We start from the raw sequence: 8,199 nt of genomic DNA on the forward strand, positions 1-8,199 counted from the left end.
ACCGTCAGACACTGTAACACTACAGACTCACCACAGGGGAGTGCTGTTAGTCAGTGGTCAGGAGAGTCTAACACACACCCATGAGCAAATCACTATGTTCTGAGCACCCAGAGAGCATGTTAGTGTTAAAACATATTATAAAAAAAAAATGAACATGGAACTAATTAGGCATTCATCAGATGCTTTCTTTGTATTTGGCCCGGGTAGACTGAGAATCCTAAAGGTTTCTAAATAGTAGATACACATTAAAAGAAAGGTCAAAGCTTGCTTGTATTGGAATATTGTGTTTATATTCTTTGGAATTTGGCTACAAATATATTGCTGTGGATGGAAAGAGGTTGGATTTTTAATCAAATCCGACAAATGAACAGTGAAGCTTGAAAGTCGAGGGATTTCAAGAGCTGTAGGTTGCTGTGGATCTGAATCACACACCTAATCCCACCTCACTCCCACTGGAGGGTTCATGGTATGGGTTTATACCAGGCAGCACAGCAAAACTCACAACTTAAGACCATTAAGGAAGTTACTGAAGCAGCCAAAAACAGCCACCAGTGGCTCTGACTGAAATGAGAGGGATGCACGATTGGGTCCTGAGTAGGGACTCCACTGTCTTAACTGTCCCAAGAGTTTAAGTTAGTTAGCATAGTTGTGTAGCTATTTGATTAGTTGTTTTAAGCCCCTGGTCTTCTGGATTAAACTGGTTTGTTAAAAGAGGTAAATCACATGTGTGCAGTGTGAGTGTAGTGCAGGTGTTCAGGCTTTAACTGTTGGAAGTGTGTGGGTTTTATAATGAACTATGTAATCATTTGACCCAACAGCCTGCTTAACAAACCTGATGATATTCCACTTCTTCATTGGGTTTCGCCAATGATTGTATAACTATTAATGCATTGCCTAATAATTCAAAATATGTTGGGGGTCATTCATCTCATTTCAGGGAAAGGATTAAACTTTTGTCTTACATATTGTGCTAGATATTTTTGTCTTAGCAATCCGTTTCTCTCTTATTGTCTATCTATCATGGTAATGCATAAATCTAAGCTAGGAAGAAAGTATTTATAGATTTGCATGGTTTCCTCCAGCCAACACGAGCCAGCCTTCATATTGACATTTACATAATTCCGTATCCACCAATAGTCATTAAAAAAAAGACACACTTTTATAGTCATATACATACACAAGAGAGCCACTGAGAGCACAACTGTACGAGTATCCACAGAGTTAAGTCAGGCGTTTACTCAAGACGTAGTTTGCTGTGTGGTCCCTCCAAACGAAGGGAGTCAGCGCAACGTACTCGCTGTGATTAATTTGTAAGTAGATAATTGGCATTTCCCTAACCTTTCAAAAAGGGGTTTTATAAGAAGGTCATGTGTCTTGTGTTTTTAAATAATTCTTCCAACACTTTGCTCCTCGGTAACTAGCTTCTGCACAGGTTGCCTGTATTCCCATAGAAACGGTCCACTTCCTATATTGATGTTTCATTGTTCATTCACCCAGAATCTATAGTCAAGGTATTTGGATTAAAGCATCAGATGAACTCTGAAAGCTTGTGTTCGATAGCCATTGTCCCATCTAAGATCCAACAGCCAATACACTCATTCCTCCCAGAGAACGTGTTTAAGTCATTTAAAACATTCACAAGTGGTGCATTATTGGAACAGAATATGGCGCGACATTGTAACCTACAGCTGGATTATAATTGTAATGTTTAATAACAATTAATAACTGAGAAATCTTTAGTCATCTTGGAGCACCATGAGACCGGACCAGTTAGCCTCCTGTGAACAATGGGCAATTAGCTGGGGGATAATTGTATAACAAAACTGTTTCAAATAGTTAAAGCGCTTTTGTAAAGCTCATGGGGCTCCAAGTTGCTTAGTGTGACTAAGAAAGGTTTTATTTTTGGAGAAGTGTAAATAAGTGCTTTAGCAGCTGCTTCAGCAGTGGGCCCTCTTCTACTTTAAAGTGTGAACAGGGCCGCAAGTGGCAGTTACAGGATATTAACAGAAAACGTTGTAATAACAGAAAATGTAATATAAGAGGAGCGAAAGTATAGAAGAGCCAGAAAGTCAGAAAACATCAATATCTAGCTTAACATGGATTTATCATAACACAGTACTCAAAAATGTCATTTAATATACTTTTTTAAAACTAAATTGAAACATTGTGCGATTAAGGATGGGAATTGAAGATTTTGTTTTCCATTATCGATTCTTCTTTTAGATCCAATTATTTATGGAAACCCTTATTGAGTCCTGATAAATTGTTGGAAAAAGAGAAGATACAGGCTTTTTGAATATATTTTTTTGTTTCTTATTTTCATCTATATTATTTATTTGCATAAAAACATAACATTTTATAAATTTGGAAATAAATGATTGTTTTTTAAACATTTTTTGGTATTAGTAGTTTTAATGATGTATTATTAGCTGTTTCAAGCTTGTGTTATGAAGTGCTTGGACGATTTTTCTTGCTGTCGTACATCGCTTATTCCGCCGTGTGCGATGCTAACATCTGAATGGCACACTTTACAAAAAGCACGAGTTTGCCCTACTCTGCTTTTAATAAATAAGGGAAGGTCTCCTCCCATTTGTTAGGGTACTTACATAAAGTTTTAACTTGTTTGGCAGGTACAACTGTGTCTCCATCTATCTCCCGTTCACTGTGACTCTCATCCATATGTTGTTGTCTTCTTCTGTGTTATTGTTCCTGTTTTCTTCTTCTGTGTGTTTACTGGCGGATAACGTTTTTCAGCTAAAGTTAAACATAATACTGCCACCTGCTCTACCGGAGGCCACTACGGTATTACACTTTTTTTAATTAGGTTAAAAATATGGGATAATTATGGGAAAATATTTAAACGGGAGAAAAACGGGATGGAAGTAAAAATACGGTATAATCCCAGGAACAACGGGAGGATTGACAGGTATGATCATAACTGGCCCGCCGGTTTTGGTAATTAAATCAATGCATGGAAAATTCATATTTGAGAAAGAATCTAAATGTGTGAGAAATTAAACTGCCCCGGAACAAACTGACGGGACTGACGACAGACGCCTTAGATGTGGTGAAAAGAGCGGATTAGTGGGCAGAATGCGGGAGAAGATGCAGCTGACGGTGTATCACTGCATCAGACACCAGGAAGTGCTGTGTTGTAAAGCTTTGGAGATGGAACATGTAATAAGGACCGTAACATAGACAGGACACTGTAAATCTTTTCTTGAAGAGATACATTCTGAACATGGCAGTGCAATGGATAGAATAGATTGATAGATAGACTGAATAGATTTTTTGAAAATCTGCCAGTTTTTGGAAGCAAAGGGAAACACACCACAGATCTCTGGGACAAAAGTGACGATGTGAGCTGGCCTTTATGTGCGACATAACGAAGCATCTCACTGTTAAACTTGCAGCTTCAGGGCCGTGTGATCACGGACATGTATGATGCAGTGAGAGCCAAGCTGCCTGTGGGAGACTCTGATGCAGCAGGAAACTTTGGTCACTACGTGTTTCCAAACACTGACAAACCATCTCCACCGCTGTGTTCCCGACTGCGCATGAACTGCTCAGCAATCCGTTTGCAGTTGACGTGGAAACAGCACATGTGAACAACCAAATGTAGCTGATTGACCTCCAGTGTAACGACACACTCAAGGCAAAGTATGACTCTGTGCTCGCTGCACAGTTTCCAAGCTTCACCCCCTACACACACACACACACGCACACACTCACACACACTCACACACACACACACACACACACACACACACACACACACACACACACACACGTGCGCACACAGTTAAAGTCAGAGACGGAGTGGAGGAAAGGAGAGGGGAGAACTAAAACAAAATCCACTGCTAAATGTTTTACTTTAAATTACACAGTATAACTATTTATTACTTGTTAATCATGTTAAAAATTGTCTGCGAGCCATATCTCGTCATCGAAAGAGCCATATATGGCTCTCGAGCCATAGGTTCCCGATCCCTGGTTTATACTGTTCCAGCTTCATTCTTTCAGCATTATATCCTGTATGTAGCCATCAAGTGCATATGTAAGATCAATTTTACAAGATTCTTGTTTTAAATAGACTTTGCTGGAAAGATAAACATTTTTAAATCAGTGGTATACAGTGTTTTCAACCAACTCATGCAGATAACGTTATTTTATTTAGTTAGCTATCTGCTGCTATTACAATCTGCAGTTGTCTGCAGTTGCAGTAGCTGGCAAAATCAGAAGTCCCCGGCAAGAAAATTAGAAGCTGAGTTTGTCAACTGTTAATTTCATGAGGTTAAGTCACTTGGGAAAGAGTGTGTTTAATGCTTATGAATTAAACTTCTAATTTGTAAGAGGAAGATTGTGTTATTTATTTTTCCTTTCATACCTGAGAACTTTGTGTTTACATGTGATGCAGGTTTCAAAAGTAAAGTTTTCACTTCAAAAATGATTTTTCATCAAGTCTTTATGTCATCCCATAAATAAATATCAATGAGCAATGTTCAGTCCAATCAGCCGATTCCCTCCCACTTCACGCTGGTTTGATCCAGCAAACCCTAGGATGATTGAAGTCCTACAGACGGCCCTAAACGTTCAATGAATTTTGGCTTCAGGATTCAGTGCAGTGATTTAAGAGAAAGATTGTCAAACATAAAAGATTTGTTTTATGGTCTAATCAATAGATGGCTTGTTTTAAGGATTCATCAAAAGTTGTGCTGGTTCGATTGTACTTCATGGTTGTTGAGCAGCTGTGCACTGCCTTTCTTTTGTCCTTCATCTTTACTCTGAACAAATGTTGGCTGACTTAACTTTGTAAAGTCTACCTCTACCTGATTATATCCCCTTACCCCTCTTCACCTCTTCCTCCCCTCCTAGACAAATATATGTCTTAAAGAAAACCAAAAACTGTTAAGGGAGAATATCTGTGTAAAAAGACTTGGCAACTGGCGAGAGTGAGTGAGCCAGGAGAGTGAAGTAAGCTGTATTGATGATACACTGCACTCGACTATGAGAAACATTGGCCCTCCTGACAAACATGTCCCTTTGTGATTTGTTCTCTGTCAACGCTGAACCAATACCAAGGTGGAAAGTGAAAGAAAAGGACCAAATCTTTTGGTCTGCTTTTTTAGTGCGTGTGTGCATTCTGATCATTTGACAACATGGAGTGAAATGCTGATTCATTGTGATGTGTGTGTGGAGCTGCAACTCCAGCAATCTTATTCAGAGTGGAATGGTTTAGCATCCAGTCCTGATGCCAAATTACAGCCTTGCACAACACACTTCTGATGCAGCCAATTTGATTGCGAGAAACACTTACCAGAACAACAAAACACTTATCGCAGTGAGGAGCTACTTTTGAAGTGCTTCCTGACCTATAACCCGCTGGTGTCAGGCTGACTGGACAAGATGAAGCTCTTGCTTGCTTTTATAATACATAGAGTAGCAGTGCTGGCAGAAGATCACTTTCGCTTTCAAATTATAAGACACTTATTATACACACACAGCCTGGATTTATGGTTTCAGTTTTGCTGATTGTGTAATAATTTCAGATGCTGCTGGCCCAAAACTAAAAGTGTTGGACACCTGCTGGCACATCGCTTTTACAATTAAATATGACCCCGCTGAGATACTTTAAATATCAGTCTATTAGACACAAACAGATATAGCGGAGACAAAAAAAGACAGAAAATTTACTTTTTACTCCAGTGGAAGGAATTCAGGATGAATGGAGCGACATTGTTCTAATGATTCACTGATAATGAAATGGAGCTTGTACTCTTAAAGATGGTTGAATGCTCAACTGGATTAAGTATTGATCTCCCCTGAGCTGGGAGCCTTGCAGGACATTGTCATGTCCCGTCAGATTATTTAATGTTATGCAATGTATTTATGTTATAGTTTAGTTCATGTTCAGTGTTTAATATCTCTCAGGTCACGTTATGTTAAGTTACCTTCACTCTTGTTTAGTGTCGTCTTGCACTTCCTGTTTTGTTTTGAAACTTACCTTTCCCTCTCGTTCCAGGTCACTTAACTTCCTGCCTTTGTGTGTTTTCCCGCTTCTGTGATCGTCTGCCCCGCCCCTGATTGTTGTCAACTGTGTCCCCTTACCTCATGTATAAATAGTTCTGTCTCCCCTTGTCTTGTGCCAGTTCATCTGGTTAAATCTAGTCAAGTGTATGGTTATTGTTAATGGGTAAACTTTGTATTAAAAAATATTTTGTTTGTACGTCAGACACTTTGTGGAGTCGTGTATTTGGGATCCTATGTTTTTTCATTCCGTGGTTCGTAACACACATGTAAAAGGAGGTGAAGAAGAGGGGATGTGTGTCCCATGTGTTAAGGTTTGCTTTCTTTAATATTTCCCATAATCCCTCTGTGTTGTGCACTAAATCACTTCCATGATGCGAGCTGAGCTGAACACATAACAAATGGTCTGGTATGCTCAATTGCAGCACTTACTCCTGATCCCATCATCTCCTGACTGCAGATGTTTGTTTGTTCATTTGATTGAAGTACCAGACACAACAAATGGAAATCAGGGAGCAAAATAGATGCCTTAGATGTGCCAATACTATTCTTAATTATTCACTCACGATTTTCCCCTACAATGTTGTCTTATATGGTGCCAAGCACACTGAGTTACAAATTGAGAATAGCGCAATTCCCAGGATTTGTACAACAGCGAAAATACATCTTTGTTAAAGAGCGTACTCATTGAGACACTTCATTGTTTAGTCAGAGACATGAGGAGGAATGAGTTGTGTCTTTTCACTTCTCTATCGTGTCCTCATTAAAACTAATCCTGTCAGTGGCTGATGTCAATACTTGCTGTGCTTAGCTTTAATTGCACTGAGGCCACTTCTGTGTCTTTCTGTCGAACATAAATATAGAATATAAATGCACGTCCATATGGGAACGTTGTTTGTTGAGAGCAAAATGTCAAGAAAAGAGCATTTGATCGATTAGATTGTAGGAGGGTATTGCCTTATGATTTCAGTCCTAAATTACAATATTATCATTATGGCGTAAAGTGAATTAGTAATGAGGAAAAAACTAGATGGCTGAGAATAATAGGTTTAACATTCTGCAATTATAAGGCACGATAGACTACAGGGAGGCAGATACTTGTATTGGAAACACATGGGTGTCCAAAGAGGTCTACTGTGTGAGCGTCCACTTTATAGAAAGTACACACTATCAGTGCCTCATTTCATGTTCATCAAAATTCAAGGCGAAGTAAAATGTATGTGGGCTGTAAAATAAAGCCTCCCTCCTCATGACTCACTTTGTCAGTGCTATTTATTTAATCTGTGGCAGATTAATAGTTGACTGATGATAGTAATAATGAGCCCACTAATATCAAGTGAAAAATGAGAAAACTTTAAAGCTGCATTATTATAATTTTATGTAAATTATTAACAATATTAATACATTAAAAATTTTTTTGTTATAAGTTATAAGCACTTATAATTATCAGTTATCAATTAATGTCAGTATGAGACCGGCAATCATGAAGTATTATGACACAAGACCTTATACGTTATTATTAAATGCTTTATAATGTGCTTATAGCTATGATTATACAGTGCTATAAACAGATTATAATGCATTACAAGTATGTTGATAATGCATTATAGGCTTCACAGACAGTGTTACCATGTGTTTGTTGGACACTTGGAGGCAGCACAACAAACTGTGAACACAACACTGACACAGTAGCACCGTATAAAGTAGATAAGTTGAATGTTAGGAGTAACCTTAGCATTCATTTGGAGTCGTGTTTTAGCTGACCTAAAGAATGTGTGTCCAATTTTGACTTTCACTTTTTCCTCTGTTTTGGTCTCCACCAACTCCTGAGGGAAATATCTGGCTCTTTAGCTGCTGAATGCTCCACAATGTTCACCAGTTACTTGCTGTCTGTCTGCTGTCTGTCTGCTGTTTAGCGCTGGGCAGGAAGCGTACAGTGAGGTTTTTTCTTGCTGAAAGCCGCTGCCTGCTACATCTAGAAACAACGCTGATTTGTTTAATGGCAAGCTCCTGGTCATGAACTTGAAAATTGACTTTTCCAAATGAGGAAACCGTTTCATTTGGGGAGGAGAAGCAAGTTTAGTCAACAGCCCACATAATTTTTCTGATGTTTTCTGCTGATCTTCAAATAGTCTTTGATCCTGCTCGAAATTATAGACGCTGAAAGCTGAC

The sequence above is a fragment of the Cottoperca gobio genome, chromosome 17 (assembly GCF_900634415.1).
Source record: "Cottoperca gobio chromosome 17, fCotGob3.1, whole genome shotgun sequence".
NCBI lineage: Eukaryota > Metazoa > Chordata > Actinopteri > Perciformes > Bovichtidae > Cottoperca > Cottoperca gobio.